The following is a 19,155-nucleotide window of genomic DNA, read 5'->3' as shown; positions in this document are numbered from 1 at the left end:
ACTTTTGGTCAAATTTGGAAAATTTATTGTGTTGTAAGAACACATCGCTAAACTTGGTTTCATCACATCTCATTGACAGTGTTTATCGTCGAGCGACCTGGTTCGCCCTCATGTTCAGCCGCCTGCTCTTTAATTATGATTAGGCTTTTTTCACACCGCTCGCCCTCCTCATCACTCAATTACCGTACAATATTGATTCGTTCCCGCAATAACCATCAAGGATGCACGACCAGGAAATCACGGATATGCGCTATAATATGATGAATGAGCTTTAATCCAATGTTACATTAAAATGCCATCATACGCCGCTATTTGTCACCGAATTAATGATCAGAATTAAGTAGCTTGGCAGGTGGAACGAGACTGGTTCTCCTGTTTGCGTGAAAACTTCTCATAACTATTGAGCCCGTTTGTGTGATTTGCGTTTCAAAAGTATGACTACACAAGATGTGTTTCCTTCCCCCTATGTTAGAGAGAATACAAAATATTTTATAGCTCTCTTATAGTCTGGTCCTGTGCAAGCTTGGGAGCATGTGGCGTTGTCAGCAGCCGGGTGTGCGTGGCCAGCTTTCCTGGGGCGAGGGCTGCGCTACGTTCCATACGGAGGGCCTGCGCCGGGAGCCCGGGGGCCACGCAGTCCCAGGTCAGCAGATGGGCCTGTGATTATTATTTCCAGGCTTGTCTTACCTGACCACTTCCTCACTCCATGAACAGCTGTTTCACTCGCTTCAGTGAGACGCTACGCAAGCAGCCATTTTTCTTCGGCTCCTGCCTTTGTACATAAAATAAATCTTGACTGTGACCCTGCTCTGGGCTTTGTCCTCCTTTTTCTTTTTTTTTACATCACCCCACCCGAATAAAGATTGTAGGAACTATATTCTATTTGATGAAATTGCTTTTGAGTTTCATACTACCAGTGGTAGACACTGTTGTCCATAAATTTGGCATGCTGGTCATATTTGTGTGTAAATGTCTTCATGAAATGAAATCGAAGCAGATGCTCTCTCTCGCTGGAAGACTTTAGCTAAATGAAAGGCCTCCTGGTCCTGTGGGAAACTTGAGGCCCGCGGCCCCATTGGGGGGCCTTCAGTAATATTGTAACATGGTCGTGGGAGAGCGAAGTCGAAACAACAACTGGGTTAAAGAAGAAAAACTGTGAGACTCTAACTAGATCTTGCGACTCAGACTATATAATGAAAATTTAGGCCTTGTCCAAACTGAATCTTGCAGAAATTGTATAAAAGGCATTGCTCTGTTTTGACTCAGTCTTCTTCGGTGTGAAAGATTCACTGGTACATTTTGTGATCAACTCATATCCTACACTCTGCACTTGTTTTGTTCTTCCTGGTCTGTCTGAAGTCATTTTTTCCGCAAGGTTTTGACATCCTAATAGATCCAATTGGCCGACAGTCCAGCATGTGTTTTGTCAGCCTGCTGACCACTTCAACAGCTTCTAAGAGGAGAGCAGCGTTGATGAGCTACGCCGCAACCTCCAGCCAATTACCGGGCCTGATTATCAGATGCTGACACAGCAGATTATATAAGACTGAACTTAAACGTTATTGCATTATTTTAAAAGCAAAATCACCCACTGGAATGTCCAGATAAGTGTTTAGTTTATTCAACATATCTTGGGTGACTTAATAGGTGAAAAAAACACTATGCAAGTGAAAAACCATTTACTATTTAAAGTTTAATCATTTTAGCCAATATTCATCTGTCCTGAGATGGGCACTTTCGACCTTTTTTAAAAAAAAAACTTTTTATCCCCGAAATGGGCTGACCGTTCCATTCCTGGGATTATTTTCTCTCTGTGTCCTCCAACGATATTCAGATTGCAATTGATTAAAAGTCAAATTTATAATTAAATGTGCTGACAACTTAATAATGCATTTGCATGCTGGTAACAAACAGGGTACCTATAAATACAACTTGGCACATGTAATTATGGAGATCATTTTTACTAGACAAAATGCTCATGTTTCACTGTGATGTATCAGATGTAGGAAGAACATTATGTTTCCTGGAGTTTTTGTTGGGTCGAGCATTGGTGGTGTGGATGAAACCCCTCTTTAGTCAACCAATTCATCACACTGCAGGGGATGTTGTTGTACAGCACCTGGTGTTCACACTATTTCTGTGTTGGTACAAACCATTTGTTCTCCATCCTACAAAGCTTGCAAGGCCTCATTACTGCCCCATTATTCTTTTTCAAGGTTTTGCTCCCATCTTGTTTTATATTTTTCCCATTCTTTCCCATTCTAATTGCAAAGTAGTAAGTCATTTTAATGCCTATTTGAAATGAAATTGGTATTCTCGTTGCATGGTAAAGTAGGCCATGAACAAAAAGCATCAAACCACCACTTAAAAACACCCAACCAGCTTGAATTTTTCATGACATCGTTTCTGAACCTTTTGAGAAGGTTGTACAATGGAACATATCAGGCTTTGGTGTAACACACCAGCAGACACAAACACTCTTTGGTCTGAGGGAACGGCATCAAAAGTCATGTCTATGATGCAAGAGAGAAAAAAAAACATTTTCCAGCGAGAATATGTTGAAGAGAACAAGAGCACAAAAGATATGTATGTATATATATATATATATATATGTATATATAGTTTACAGCATGTATAGAACAATTTTGTTCTGTGATTGCACATAAAGGTACATAAACAGATTGTTAAAACAGTGCCTATTAACACGGCAACAACTTTGCTAATTAAAACAGAACAGATCCAAGAGAAAAAAAAAATTTAGATTTATGTTGCGTATTTTCTGAACTAGCGCGCCCCTACCGGTGAAAGAAAAATCCACAAAAAAGGCGCACCGCTGTATTAACCGCATGGTTCAAAATCTAGGAATAAATTAGCGGCTTATAGTCTGGAAAAATACGGTAAGAATGAATTTGCCAACAAAGCACTTGGTCCAAAATGGACTAAACCAAGCGCATTGGGTTGAGGACGTTAGGGTCAAGATCTTGAACCTACAAGGGGGAAAAAAAACTACAAATTCAGATGAGTGAAATCTAACAGGAAATGAGTTACCAAGTTATCAGTCGAGCTGTGTTTACAATAATAATTGAATGTTCGTGTTTGTGTAAGATGAAACAGGAATTGTCGGAGCACAGCAGCGTTTAGAACATACAAACAAAAAGGCTCGAGATGAGGATTGAACCCAGATTCTTTTGACTGCAAGTCCGACATGGTAGTAACCACACACGTCAATGCACACTAATATAAAGAGAAAATGACTAACGTGTTTTCCTCTCAAATGTTGAACAAAGAGGTCAAACGTCTTTTTTTTACCGATGAGAATGCAATGGTTGAAATTGGAGTTTTCTTTGAAATGCAAAAAGATAAAAACACGTTTTCAACTCTAAAAACTCACTGAAGATGAGACAAATTTTGACAATCCAGTCTCCAGGTGCTGTGTCGGAGAAAAAAAAAAAGGTACTTGTGGGATAGAATACACCTGTAAGGTCAGGTGGCTGCCTTTCAACACGAGGCCTCAGCCACAGAGCTGTTGATCCAACGCTTCTTTTCATGCAGCCGCTACATTTAGATTCCCGGCCCCTCCCTCAAATCCCACAGTGCGCTCTCAAGGAAATGTGTGGAAATGAATTATGGAAATTTTTGATGGGAAACTCGGTGCATTAGTGTTTCATTTGGCGCGCTCGTATCCAGAAGCGCTGCTCTAACCTGCGAGGGATGGGTCTGGAAATATAACGCTCCGTGGCAGGGGAGCCCACAGGGGCGCATCTCCCAGTCAGGGCACGGGCTGCTTCATTTATCTGCCAGTGGCCTGTGCCTGTCTGATACAAGCTCTCTCACTGGTGGATTTATCACCGCTGCCTGCAGCTGAAGGCCTACCAACTCAATTCGGGTCTCAATATTTTATACCGGCTAAGCATGGCAACCTCTACCGGCTTCCCTCAACCTCTCCACCTACGGGGTTTCCTCCTCTGGACTTTTCCCCTTTCTGCTCCATTTTACAGCAACCTTACAAAAATTAAGTGTGAAAAAACAGTTATCATTCTTGCTTGTTTGATGTTTTACCCGCGAGAGAATAAATGCAACGCTCCAATGAGCGCATTGAGTGTTGAAAGTCAAATGTTATTTTTTTTTTTTCTAAAAATGCAGTTGGAAAGGACATTCCATGCCTACAGAGATAGAAAAATAAAGGTTGGTGATAACCTGATTGTTTCCATCTGTGCTTGTCGTCCCACTCGCTTGTGTGAACCAATCAGCTCCCTCCAACCCTTTGTGTCTTGTCCAGGTGTTGCTCGTTGTCTCATTACTTTGTTTGTATTTAGTTCCTTGTTTGTGTCCACTTCTTGTTGGTTGGTTGTCCATGTCAGTTTGCCATCTCACCCGTCTGCAGTCAAGTTCAAGTCTGCCTTTTTTGTTTCATTTGTTACTTTGATCCTTTTTATTTTGAACTTTAGTATTATTGATTATCTGAGTTCCTTGTTCCCCCTGTTGATGAATCCGTCCAATTAATCCACCAGGTATCTCATCCATCCATCCATCCGCTGATGATCATCTCTCGCATATTCCAGTACCTCCAACAGCCGCGTTTTTGTTAATTGATTCAACTGTCCGCATTATGTGAACAACAAGCAATGCATTAATTCATCCATTGAGTAATTTATGTTTCCATCCATAGTTGGTTTATAAACAGTGCCTGGACTACCCCCCTCAACGAAAAATTCAATGTATCAATCCAGCCATTACTTCGTTCATGAAGCTATCCGCCACAACAATCCAAAAATCAATTTAAGGCTCCATTCATTAAAACACCTTCGCATCGTTCCATCTGTTCATGCATTTAACCACAAGTACAGATGTCATAGAAAACATTTGGAAAATTCACATAGCCAAGTTCATTCGAGTTTGTGTAAGAGATTTAAAAAAAAAATTGGACCTGGAATAGAAGATAGAAACGTGAGAGTTTTGTTGACAATGAACTGTTATCGAAAATTGAAATAAATAATGCATTTTCCAGAAAGTTAAATTCAGTCATTCCAATCATTTGATGCGGAATATAACGCAATGAGAATTTAATCATGTTACTGACCGTCTATGGCAGGCGTGGGCAAACTACGGCCCGGGGGCCACATGTGGCCCATTAAACGTTTTAATCCGGCCCGCCGAACTTGAAAACCATTAAATGAATAAACCTTGTTATTGTTTTATTTTTTAAATACTGTGGTTTTTCAAAGACATGTATATTGTTGTAATGATTTTTTCACTTTCTTTTAAAATTAAATGTATTTTCTTTTCCCCGATGAGGTGAGGTTTCCAAAACACTCCATCCATCTGCTCCTGGTCCGGCCCCTCTGTTAAATTTTCGAACCCATTGTGGCCCGTCAATCAAAAAGTTTGCCCACCCCTGGTCTATGAGAATAGGTTGGATGAGAAAATGAAAACGGTTTTAAGCGGGTTTTTTCATGTTCACTGGGAGCTTCAAATTCCAACCGTTTATGTGAATATGCCATCAGCTTGATTTTGATAACAAATTCCTTTTTGAGTAATACACTGCCGCAGCCAACTGGTCCGCGTGTAGGAGGCAAAGCCTTCGGCCAGTGGCAAGCTGGTCCCATCCTGCTGGCGTCGGCAACAACGTGCCCTCTTCATGCTTGAGCCCCACCTCCACTCTCAGTCCGTCACGCCGTCCCGCGGTGCATACCTGGCAAACTTAGCAACAGTGTGCCAAGGAAGATTTATACCTGGTGTTTGACCTACTTGAGTTTGTGTCTATATTAGCAAAGGCAAGTGCTTGATTGAGGAGGAGGGAAAGGTCACCAAGATCTCAGTTCTTCCTCTAATGCATGAAGACGATGGAAGCAGCTAATTTAATGAGCAACAGTTGTCCCCTTGGCTGCTCCAGATGGCGCACCGTGGCTCAGCTCAAAGCCGTCTGGAAACATTGGCTTCACAGCATACACATCATTGCCTAACAGCCAGCATCTAACTCTGCACAGATGCAAAGTTAATTCACACTAAATTGTTCGGAGAATGTCCAACAAAGAAAAGGTCCATATTGCATGGATTTTCGACCGATGCCGAGCAACTTGAGCGGTTGTTTCTCCTCGTGCTTAAACCTTCACAGCAAAATCACAGCAGTCCATAGGAATGCAGCAAAAAGTTGCAGTAAACAAAAATGGAAAGAAACTATATTTTCTGGAGTTTTTACCTGCCACTGGGACACAGGTTGATGAATTAGGGTTCTTTTTCATTTTCAGGCGTTTACTCTCACCTGTGCATTAAGTTAATCCTCACGGATAAATTCCCGCCGGTGCAACAATAGCATTATACATTGTATATATTTTTTTTCAATGGCAGCATTAAATGACTACAGGTAAGTCGCTTGGCACAGAAGCAAAAATAATTTGATGTCTGCAGAATGAGACACAGGAGAAACGTGTTTGGTGCGCTGTCTAATTTGCATGATAGAATAACCTTCCCTGTGTTTGGAAGCAAAAGAAGCTAATGTATTCACTGTATTTGTGGTCATGCTCCTCAGTTTTTATCACCCAGAGACTAGCATTAAATCACCTCACTGGGGGAATGAGTCGCAGGAAAGGAGGAAGAAATGAAGCAGCTTCTGGTTCTAATGAATTCTTGGGAGAATAAACATGCCTTTGAATAAAGCCCTAATCGCAAATTAAGTGGTTGTTGCCGTCATACCTTTGTAGAACATACCCACAGACACAGGCCTGCCAACGTGCGTGCTCAAATTATTTCCTTAGCTCAAGCAACAATGAAGCACAGATAAGAGGTAAGATAGCCAGTCCCTATTTAAAGATAGGAGGCGGCTCATTTCCAAACTAATCCCCTGTTTCAATCCGCACTTCATTTGCCGTGTGCAGACCCAAGCTCGGAGGGTCAAACCCAAATAAGGAAACGGTGGGAAGGTCACCCCGGAATGCCTCCTCAATTCCAAACCGGCATGGAATTGTAGCGTCATGTTACAACTTGTTCATTATCATGTTTTCCGCCTCAGCAATATTGCTACGTTGAACAAGGTATAGCGCAACGGCTGGAACAAAGACTAGGCTAAGTTTCTCTTAGTGATATAATCCCACTGAGCCTTCTTTGAAGGAGTTCTTACACCAGGAAGGTGGAGAGGGCAGATTTTAATCAATACAGGAAAACAAGGAGCTCAGGGGACGTGAGGAGCCTACCAGTCAGGATGAAGATTAAACGCCTCTGTCTAAAGCACGCTTGGTTGATGTCAGAAAGCCGGGGTAACTTCAAATCCATCTATCAAAGGGGTATCAAACTGTGTTTTTCTAACAACGCAGTGTTATATGACATGTATTCTCCCTTACAGCTGTAGGTGAGCGGGCGGATCATAAATCATAGTAGACAAAGCTCAGCTTGACCTCTAAACGTTGTTATATTGGGCTATTCTGATGCAGCGTGGATCTCTTTTTGGCCTCAATAGGTACACTTGCTTTATTTTGAACAATGGAGACGTAATCCCATAGGGCTGATTCTACATAACAAACAATCTCTGGTTGGCTCTTTTTTTCAGTCCTTTTGAGTACCTTAGAAGTGAGGATGCACTGCACTACTTCTCAACTTTCAACAGGGCATGAAATAAAGTTGGGGGGTAAAAAATAGAAAACTAGAGTTGCAAAATTGCATGCAGACTTTAGAAAATGCAGTATGGATCGTCATTTAAAAACATGTTTCCACTTCATCTTACAGTTGAAGACACTTTATAAGAAAAGGACTAAGCAAGGCCGGAAGTGAGTTTTTGGACATCCATTTAATCGTCCCTAAACGGGTCAAGTGTATAGAATTCAAATAAAAATGAAATCGTTTAATTAAATTGAGAGAGTGAGAGAGTGAAAAACACGGAAGCGATACGCGTGGCTGTGTGAAGAAGCAATTGAGAGCCAAAATAAGCATTATAAATTGCATTTAATTTGAGCAAAGGGACTAAGGGTAATAAATACACTCATCTCTACAAAGCAACTGCGGTCTGAGCTCATCTGTGATTTGACAACAAGGTTCTGGCACTCCGTGTAACCATAAATGCATAGATAATACCGCATATATTAACGTGGAGACCCTCGGCTATTAGTACGAAGCGGCTAATGTATGTACAAATGCGTTTTTATGGCTAAATTTTGCTATTGCGGCTTTTTATCAGGTGTGTTTAGTTGTGGCTTCAGGTGTGTTATTCGCATACCTCGGAACGCACCCTAAAAATGCAAGAGTGCGTTCTCATTTTTTCTCTCATTCTCTCACTGAACGCAATGCGCAGTATCGCACCAGTCCGAGAAATTGTCACAAGCTGTAATGTAGCGTCGTTGAATGGGAAGAAACGGCTGCCATATACCCTCGTAAGGTAAAATGGGACAAAATGCGGCTGAACGTGATAGCCCCCTCAGATGCCAGGAAATACGAGAGGTAGCCAAGACTTTTTCCTACCTATTCCCATGATAAAAAAAAAAAATGTTGACGAAAAATGACGCAGACGGTGCACTTCATTCGGATTCCTTGGCCTCGACTGTGTTTTAACACGTTCACTGACTAAGCCAAAAAGTACATTCTTTTTATTTGGGCTGGGAGTAAATGAGTAACGAGTTAAAATCTCACTGAGCATCCACGGCAACCACAGTCTGTCATGTATGCCCACCCTGTTTTCTAGCAACAAACACAATAACAGTGCCGGCATTTTTATAGAAAATAATCCACTTCTTCTACTCTAAATTCACAAAATTCTTAATCCGTACCAAAATGTACTGGGGGACATAAATAAAATTTCTGAAATCATCTAAAAAAGAACAAAAAAAACCCAGAACGTGTTAATAATATATATCGTATGCGCCAAAGTTCTACTCACAAATTTAGCCACCATGTATAAAGCTATCAGCTTCAAAAAGCAATCATATCTGGGAAAATAGAGATATTAAGATGCAGTGATTGAGGCTGTTTAAGGACTTTGTGCAAGCACTGTGCCTTTCCTTTGTGTTAATTAGAAGCTTGCAGCCATGTTGGCTCCAAGGCTGGATTTGCCTTTGATTCGGCAGCACTCATGAGAAGGAGGCCCGTGTGATAAAGCCACACTCAGACTGTGGGGACCCCCCAGCACTATAAAAGCAAACCTTTCCCCTTTACACTTCTCTCCACTGATAAGACTTGAGCAGGGACAAGAACCTAAACAGCCTCACCGCCTCGATTTGTTTCACCAGTTGACTGACAGGAAATGTAATATTCGAACCCCGGTGAACAGCACGAGAGGGAAAACCGACACTAGCCGCAGAGCCCGTCGCAATAGGTGAAGATGTTACAGACCTGTCTTTGGCCGAGAGGCCCCGGGTCTCTGCTGAGAACCGAGGGTCACACTCTGAGGGGCTCCGCTGAATAATTGATCAATGAATGTGCAGTGAAAACAGAAACACAGCTTAGCACTATATTTCCCCTCTCCCTCCTTGTAATGTGCATCGAATCCCACGGATCCATCAGCTACATGCAAAGCTCCGCTGAGCTGAGCTGAAAGGCCTTCAAGTTCACTTCAATTATTCAACATCCCTCCAAGATTATGAATTATTGAGCTAAAAATATGTTCCATATACCAGCATGTGCCGGTGCTTGCTGTAGAGGGGCTCGTGTACTCTGTAGCTATGTGGGAAGTGTGTTTGTGTGAAACAGGAGGCAGACAGGAGCCATTAAAGCGAAGAAGGGGACTCAAATGTGGATGAGACCTACGTCCGGTATTTTTTACCCTTCCAAACCTCGGCAAACCTCTCCTGATTCTGTGTTGTAACAGGGATCGAGAAGTAAACGGTGTTCCGTTTTAGCCACCATCTGCTGACAGATTGCATAGCCAGCTTCCATCCGATCATTCGTTCCGGTGGTATAAAAACTACGCAGACCTCAATAGATGAGTTTTTTTTTTTAGTCTTTTTTTTTGGGGGGGGGGGGGTAGGGGTGCTCTGATTTTGGCTTGTGCAAAGGGAGAAACAGATGATCTGATTAATTATCAATAGTTCCCTCAGCAAATCAAAGTCATTTTGGCAGGCTATGACCAAAAAACGACCAAAAGAGGCGCCTGCGATTCGCCGCCATCTCTTCATTGCTCATTCTCAACAACTGCTCTATGGCCACTCGCCTCCAGTAGCATCCACAAGGTGTTTGAATAGATTGTTCAAATATTTTCATTGCTGATTCTCATTCCCATGTTGAACTAGAAAGGCCGTCACTAGTAGTGCACAGATCTGCCAGGGTGGAAAGATCTCAGATAAGGATTAATCTCAGCTAATTTGTTTTCTGATTGGTCGCTACATGAGCCCTGAGCAACTGTGATGTCATTTTCAGTCGACATAAATGGCAAAATGGCCGCCGCCCCAAACCAAGGTACAAACATGGGTGGATTCCACTGCTTAAGTCATATTCCACAAACGCAATCCGGCCTTATTGATAAAAAAAATTGTCGGGCTCCTACCCCGTAATGCCCCCCCCCCCCCCGAAAAAAAAAGTGGCGATGCATGATGCCGCTGCGGGAGAGATGCTAACGGCAGAAGTTTATTTAAAGATTATTATCTGATTAATTTACGATTCAAATTAATATGGTCTTATTATGGTGATGTGTTTCCTTCTTCTTCTTTGTCTCATTCTTATTCTTGTCTCTTTTTCTCCATTAAATGTTAAACTTAAAACTTCTCCACGTTACGCAAGTCAACTTTGGTAAGAGCTAATCAACTAGCAAACCATTTAAATGGCTCACACATTGAAACAATACCTCTCTCTGTTGGTTTTTAAATTGGAAAACTAGTGAACCACGAGGCAGATTACAGCCTTCTGCGCATCTTACAGTCTCGTTTGAAGCGTAGAGGCAGGCATGCATATAGTTGCTCATTATCCTCCCTAGCGGCGCTGGACGAACACTCGCACTGTTTGCGGTGAACCTCGATTCTTATTGTAGGGTAAACATTTACCCAGCAGAGACATGCCTTGACCATTAGGCACTGGGGAGTTGCGGTAATGGAAAGACGGCTCTATGCAGTTGTGCCGACACTCCTCCTTAACATTACAACTCACTCACGCTCACTTTGGCATGGATCTTTTTATCGGAATTTACAACTACCCGGGGACGTTTCCTCAGCAGAGGTTGAACTCAAGCTTTACCCTCACAAAGCAAAGGCCATTAAATGTGGTTTTTACAAGCTCGACACACTTTGTGGGCAAAGCATGCATTTTAAAACGACCACGGAATGTGTTTTTGAGCCTCTGTCTTGGCATATCTTTGATGGACAAAACTGTAACACAGTGTACTTATTGTGAAAATGATTTCCTCGTTCCTCATGAGTACACACTGTCCGACCAGATGGCATTCCCCCCCGCTCCTTCTGATATATATTAGACCAGTCATTCAATTCCAAAATTAATTTCTATAAAGTAATCATAGTTGAAAAAATAAATTACAAATGAAAACAAAAACATACAATCTCTTAAATTGCATTGCTGTGATTTTGTATAAAATCCTATGGATTAATCCTCATGTGTTGGTTTAATGGCTGTGCTTCTCAATTATTTTCTGTTACGCGCTCCCTAGCAAGAAGAAAATAATTCGCCCCCAGGTCCACACGCACCCCCCTCAACATTGCCCGCCCTACTATTTGAGAAGCACTGGTATAAAGGGTACATGTGGAAAATTTACTTTGGATTGCCCGAAGACGAATAGTGTCTGGCGTGCCTGCCCATAAGGAACCAAGTAGCCTAAATCTTTTGTTTGCTGACTTTTTCTGAAACTGTGTCTGGGAGTATCAGCTTCTGTTAAGGGGCACAAACTAGTAGTCGTCTTAGTAATGGAATCCACCAGAAAAAAGATGACCAGTGGCTCATTTTCATGAGACAGGCCACCCCTTTAATCCTTGAGATAGTTCATTTTTATCATCATTTTTATGAAGTACTGTATGGGTGTACAAATAGCCACAATTTAGAAAAACATTGCATTTTGATCAGCTCCCCCATTGTGTGTTGGAAACGCAACACATGCGATTGCGATGGAGCTGTTGTGATCCTTCATCCGTCTATGACAGGCTTGCGGGGGAACACTGGGGTGAGCTCTCTGGGGTAAAAAAGGCTCATTAGGCAGCTACTGCCTCCCAATAACCCAGCTGGGTCTGAGTGCCAGCAGACTGGGCAGCCATCCCTCTTTTCATCGCTCTCCTCGCCCACGATTCATGTCCTTACATCACGCACACCGAGCCGCCTCGATTGTCTGATTGGCCGATCATGTCATGTTGCAAAAGGTTATTTACATGTGCATATACTGTACATGGATGATGAGTTGCTGAAGTCACATTGGTAGGATCAGATAAGTGGCACCAAAGGGAAAAAAAAACAAACAAAAAAAACAATCGCACCTCTGCTTGAAGGAGAATCTCTTGGGTGCTCTACTTGCACCATAAGGGGCTTCTCATTTCTAGGGTGAATGATTCCTTAAAGAGGTTCTCAAGGAGCCACTGGTCACATGCTTGTTAGTGCACTGATGGTGATGAACCAGTTTGCCTCCCCTCACGTTCTGGTAATTATATTCTCAATTAGCAGCCTCTTGGAGCCTCTTGCCTCGGAGCCAGTCTTTTATTATTGATACTCTTGCTATCACCGCTTAGAGTTACAATCTATTACACTTGATGACAATAAACTGATAGAGATGTTGGGGATCCAACTGATCCACTTTGTAGTCTCCTTCAGCAATCTCAACCAAAGCTCGTGTACCTCTGCGGCAACAAGAAAACAGACACCAACCACCAGCGCGATAAAATTGAATATAACAAGGCAATAACACAGAATCTAATGGAAGTACAGTGCTTGCTGCGACAAATTTCATAAAGACGGAACCATGAAATATACTTGATGCAGCATTCCTGAGGGAGTGTGGTGATGGGGGTCTGCTCAAATTACCGCCACTCATCTACCAAGGTTGGAGACTAGCATGTCTTCAAATTAAGGCTGCTAAGCGCTGGAGTCAAATTGGAATTCCCATTCTATTAAGAAGTCATGCCCGGCAGCAAATAATGCCAAATGGGCCCTGTGCAAGAGGAAAGAAGACCATTATAGTGCAGAAATATGAACGCACTGATCTATTTGCTGAAGATAAACTTAGCATATGTCTCCCAGTGCTGTCTTTGCAGGATCTGTAACAATCAAAATGTCTTTTTTGGAACTTGATTAAAAAGCTGTGTTGAGATCAAAGAGTAGTGCTCAGTGCAGATGTGATGAAATCTTTTTGCGGCGAGAAAAGAATAATACGTTTCCTTGACAATGGAACATTAAACAATGCAGACAGTCTGTTTCAGCAGTTTTATAATTAGCAAGACGCTGGAGAGGGAACATGGGCGCTTGCGATGTCCATGCAGTTTCAGAAGTACTTTACAATGGTTCTCCAGCAAAGTGTACATTTACTGCAAGGCCTTTCAAATCAATTCAACAAAGACAATGAATGCAATACAGGACATTGCTGCATGCTGACATTAGAACACAAACCCAGTGGTGGACGGTCAAGACCTTCAAGGCCATCTCTGCTGGCCTAACATAGTCAAGAAATCATGATCATATTCTTCACATTGATGTCATATTATATTCTACTGTTGAATTTTTAGGTTAGAGTATTAATCCAATGAGATTTCAGCTAACTCCTGTTGCCAGGCAGATTTCATAACACCACTAGCTCATATTATTCATCCGAAGCCTTCAGTTACAATCATGCGGGCGTCTGTTCTGTGTGAGTGAAGGGGGCTTTTACAGTTGATAAACAGTTGCGATAGCCAATCAGTTCACGAGTTGATGACAGTAAGGCCCCCTTGTGATTGGATACTCCCTTGTGAGGGGGCAGCGCTATGCGGAATCAACACCAGAAAGTCATAACTGGCAAGTATTTAAAAATCTGAGATATATTCTTGCTTTTTTTAAAACACAATGGTCGACGGAGTGTGGATTTAATTGCAGATACGCTTGCGTGGCCATTTTCAAAACGGACCTTTTAAGAGAAGCTAGGTCGTCCAACACTCACTCAGTTGTGCGTAATTGTCTTTCTGTACTTTATTTCTCCAGCCGTGGCGTCATAAATGATGGTACTATGAGGGGGATTTATTCAAGTCGGACTAAGTAGGACTTCACTGAAGGCCTCGGTGTGAAATGCATCGACTCACAAATAATTACCTAAAATGGTCCAATGAGTTCATCCATTTTAAAATACTTTTAAGCAGTGAATCCTTAGATTGATGTATATTGTGAGATGATAAGTTAAGTTTGTTAATTTGAAAAAAAAAAAAAACTGGATTTCTTCTTTTGTAAACACATGGAGGGATTGGTCCACTGTAGAATATGTTGTCTATTTCTTATGTCTTATCCATTGCTCTTGTTCTTTTTCAATATATTATTATAAAGTGTGGAAAGGAAGGCACAAACAAGCCACCGTCTTCCCACCTGAGACGAGGTGTCCCGGCATGCCACAGCCTCTATTACATTCCCTTATGCCACTCTTGTCTTTCTCATTTAAAGCTGTTTGGAGGCTGACAGCTCATCGGGTTCTCATCTGCAGACAAAGGATGTGCCATCATCTGACCACATCAGGCATGGAGAGGCAATCACACCGTGGTGTACTCCCCATGACAAGGCCACTGGTGGCACTCTTCTGGTTGTATTTCAGACAGACATATTAGGCTCTTTCATCGAAAACTATACCCAAGTAGTGTTTCATACCGGCCCGCTTCAGTATCAGCTCGCTCTATGCTGAGATACCTGAGCCCTGTCAGTCTGTGGCACATGCTACCAGGACACACAGATGGCTAATTTAGTTTAGAAGCAGACGGCTGTCAACTGCCTTGTCAAAGAGAAATGCCACTACACTGCTCCAGTTTCTTTCTGCGCAGACCTGTTCAATCATGTAAAGGGCCAAAAAGATACAGTACCACTAATCATATGAACCTTACAACAAGTGTGAGAGTCATGTGGTCTGTAAGTAAGTCTTAATTCATATCTCAATGTTGTTAAAAGTGAAAAGAAAATGTGCTAGAAACACGTGATTTGACCTTCACGGGCCACATAAACGGAGGTCGCGGGCCAGATCTGGCCCCCAGGCCTTGAGTTTGCCACACCCTCTGCACTGTGAGGCCATCGTGCTAACCAGTCGTCCACCGTACCGCCTCGCGTATGTGAATGTGAATGGTTATTTATCTGGATGTTCCCTGCGAATGGTGTCGCTTTGAGGCGACATATAGTGAAGAGCCACAACTCCCAGACGGCGATTTGACTTTCCTTCTTGTGGCTAACGACTGTGATCCAATACTGAAATAAATATTTTTAAAATCAACTCCATTGGCAGAAGTATTAAATGAATTGTCTAAGATGAGAGCTACGGACATTTTCTGTATTATTGTAGTAATTTTTAGTTATTTCTTCCAACATAAAATGTTGTTTGTTACTTTTCATTCTTTTTTTTTTTTTTTTAAATCATTTATATATTTAATTTCGTTTCGCATATCCTCAGTCAGGCATTTTGATTTTAATTTTAATTGTTAATCAAAATGGGGTTTTTTCACCTTTAGTTTTAGTTATTTTATTCGTTTTTGTTCGGTAAAATAACCTTGCTGGAGACCAGTCCAGGGTGAATCAATCGCCTCTTACCCATGCAGAGTCATTCGCAACCCTCACGAGGACACAATACAATCCTGCAATCTAGCGAAACTCCATGTTCATGATTATTTTCACCTGCCAACAAAATTGTGTGCCAGTGATGCTTGACCCTTATATCCTCAACAAACAAAATTTAACTCCAACATTTAACCCACCGGTGTAAATTCTACTATGCACCTCCAGTAAATCTGACGAGATACAACTATTCACGTCCATTGTTTTTGTGATGTTTCATGCTGTCCAATTGTATTAAAAATGTATTTTGTTTGTTTGGCAAAGGATTGCCCTTTCAAGCAACAGTGGTATAGGGATCCAATAAAAGTGGTGAAGATAGCATTTCACCGATCAAATGTTATCATTTAAAGGAACTCAGATGCACTATGCATGGATGGAAGGTTTTTTTTTTTTGCTCTTACCAAAAGGATTATAATTTCATTCCACTGTAATAGAATAAATCTAGTAGAGCTGAGTCAAAGAGGGAAGCGGATGCTGGCGGCTGTGTCTTTTTTTCTGGCAGACCGCTCTATCTGGGGCACCGCAGGTGTAAAGGAATATTATTTTAACTGGCTTATTCATGGTAACAGGGCTGTACGTTCACAGGCTATCAAAGGTTTGCAGAAAAACAGAAATAGGCAAGTACGATTTTGAACGGAGCATGGCCGATAGCCAGGTTACTTGGAGCGTGTAAACACAGTTTGCTGTCTGTGAGCTGTGTGTGTTGCACAGGTGTGTTTTCTCCAGCCTGGTCTTAGGGAGATTGATGATTTTATGGGAGTGAAGAAATGGGCACAGATGAGGAAGATACATAAATTCTGTCTGCATGCCCAATAAATGTGACCAAGTATTAAATTACCAGTCAAATAAACTTCCTCTCGCTAAAGTTTTTCTACAGAAATCAAGTATTTTAAACTTGAATTAACTCTCACATTTGCTTCATATGTTTCCAGGTTTATGCTGAGGTGTCGATGCGATCATGTGCAAAATAAAGAAGCATCAGGGGCCCTATTTTGCTTGACTGACGCCAGTGTGCGCAGCGTAAAAATGGGCCCATCTTCATTTTTCCCGTGGCGGGCCTTCAAGGCCTTCTCTGCTGGCCTAACATAATCAAGAAAAAAATTATCATATTCTTCCCATTGTCATATTATATCCTGGCATTGTATTTTTAGGCAAGAGTTTTTATCCAATCAGAATTCCGCTAGCTCGTGTTGCCGGGCAGGTTTCACAATACCAGTAGCGCGCACTATTCTTTCCGAGGCCTTCAGACGTAATTGTGCGGGCATCCCTTCTATCATCGTCAATAGACTTGGACTGGATTGGACTGGATTTGATAGACAGATGCGATAGCCAATCAGATCACAAGTTGGTTACAATGAGCCTTCTCGCTGGCCTTCCGCTAAACGTGATGAACGCGTCTTGTGATTGGATACTCACTCGTGAGGGGACAGCTCTATGCGGAATCTAAACACCGTCAGTCGTAACTGGCGACCGTTCAAAAATCTAAAATATTGCTTTTTTTTTTTAAACCACAATGACCATAGGAGGGAAAAGTGTGGATTAATAGAAGATACACTTGCGAGGCCATTTCCAAGACGGACCTTTCAAGAGAAGCTATTTTGTCCAACACTCGCTCAGTCCTGTGTAAGTGTTTTTCTATATGTTATTTGTCCAGACGTGGTGTCATAAATGAGGGGAATTTATTCAAGTAGGACGAAGTAGGACTTCACTGAAGGCCCAGGGGTGAAATGCAGGGCTCGCCACTGCATTTTGATTTTTTTTTTTCAAGTTAACTTTGGCCACACTTTGTCACATATATGATGTCACACTTAATGTAGTCGAAGCACCAGTCATCGATGCGCCTACAGAGGCCCGTGTTGGAAACACACCGCTAAATCAGTTTCAACTGAATTATAACACAAAGCTTGACGCTGCCTGAACATATAAAAAAAATAGACACAATTCCCTGGCAGTGGAATTGTTATTAGTTCAGCCAAAAGTAACTAAAATACTTCATATGTCAAACAATAATTGGAGTATGAACCATTTTCATGGTTGCGTGCTTCATTTTTTTTTGTTTTTTTTTACTCATTTTGTCAGCTTCTGGGTTTAATATTAGCGTAATGCGACCGAGACAATTAGCATCTTGACATGCCTCAAGAATCCGAAAAAAAAAGAAGCGAAGCTGGTCACTTTTCAAACAAAAAAAATTGTAACAAATTGGGTTATGTGTGTTGTCGTGGCAACAGTTGTGTTTTGCTTAGCGATGCCATTTCCGAGATTTCTGAATGCATCACCCAACTCGCGGGACGGGAGGTGTGTTTGAGTGAGGGAGCGGACAGGGAGGGAAAACTAACATCTGACATATTTTTCAGCCTCAAATAATAAATAAAGTGAAAGTACTGCAAGTTGTTTTTGTGCAAACTGTCCAAACTGGCCCACGGAACGGTACTGGGCCGCGGCCCGGTGGTTGGGCACCACTGATCTACAGGACTAAGTCCAGTTTCTGTTCTCTTTTGGTGTTCCACTGGACAGCATTTGCAGTACACAGTGTGCTCTGTGGGAACAAACTACATTCTAATCAAATGCTCTTCAGATCATCTTAGGAAAATCTGCAAGCTCATGACAGTCACCTCGTGAAAAATGAAACGGTACAATCAACAGACACTCCTGAATAGAGTTTCACTTTGCAAAGCAGCACATTACTTGTAGACTGACTTCTTTGTGTAGCTACCTGAGCTCCGAGTTTATTTTTACCCTCCCTCTGTCCCTCCTCATTCTTTAGCTGCTTCAGGAGATGGCGTTAGTTTGGCTTCATCTCTGACAAAAGATAAATGAGCTCTGGGTCTGTGGTGATCCACCATGGCTGCCAGGGGGTTCCAAAATAGCAAACTATTTTTCATATGGAGGGAAGTGATACAGAGTGCGATGCGGTGCGGGTGCTAACGTTTACCATATAAGTACAAACTGGAATGTACATTTCATTTTCTTACTTTAGCGCTAAACTTTCTATTTATTTTGGCTGGGTGCAGCAATTAAAATTGATGAAGTGGCTGCCGAGTGCAAGTCTATGTGCTGCAGGTTTCTGTAAAATGTTTCGGCATGATTGCAAATGTATAATGTCATGTGATGTCTCACTCTCCATCTGTGCAACAATTAAGGCGGATTTGCTTTAATACAATCGCAAAATTGATCATTAATCACTTCTCACTGCGAGGCGGAAAAACAACCGTGGTGATGTGTTTTTACATGGGTGGGGGAAGAAAAAAAAATGCCAGCGTCAACAGGAGATCCACCATTGCTTGCTAGCAGCCAAAAGAAACTTTCCTATTTAAATGAGGAGCTACAGAGCTTCTGAGGCTCTTTGAAGAGATGCGCTTGGCACAAACAAGAGCGGCAGCCTCTCCTGTGTTTTTAACAGGCGAAACATCGCTGACACCTGATGGGTGATCAAACAGCAGCCATCTCTCCCAGCATCCTCGTGGGAGCTCATCTTTG

This window comes from Idiotropiscis lumnitzeri, chromosome 6 (genome assembly GCF_059441095.1).
Source record: "Idiotropiscis lumnitzeri isolate Australia: NSW breed Sydney's pygmy pipehorse chromosome 6, RoL_Ilum_1.0, whole genome shotgun sequence".
Taxonomy (NCBI): domain Eukaryota; kingdom Metazoa; phylum Chordata; class Actinopteri; order Syngnathiformes; family Syngnathidae; genus Idiotropiscis; species Idiotropiscis lumnitzeri.
Note: the sequence above shows the minus strand (reverse complement) of the source record.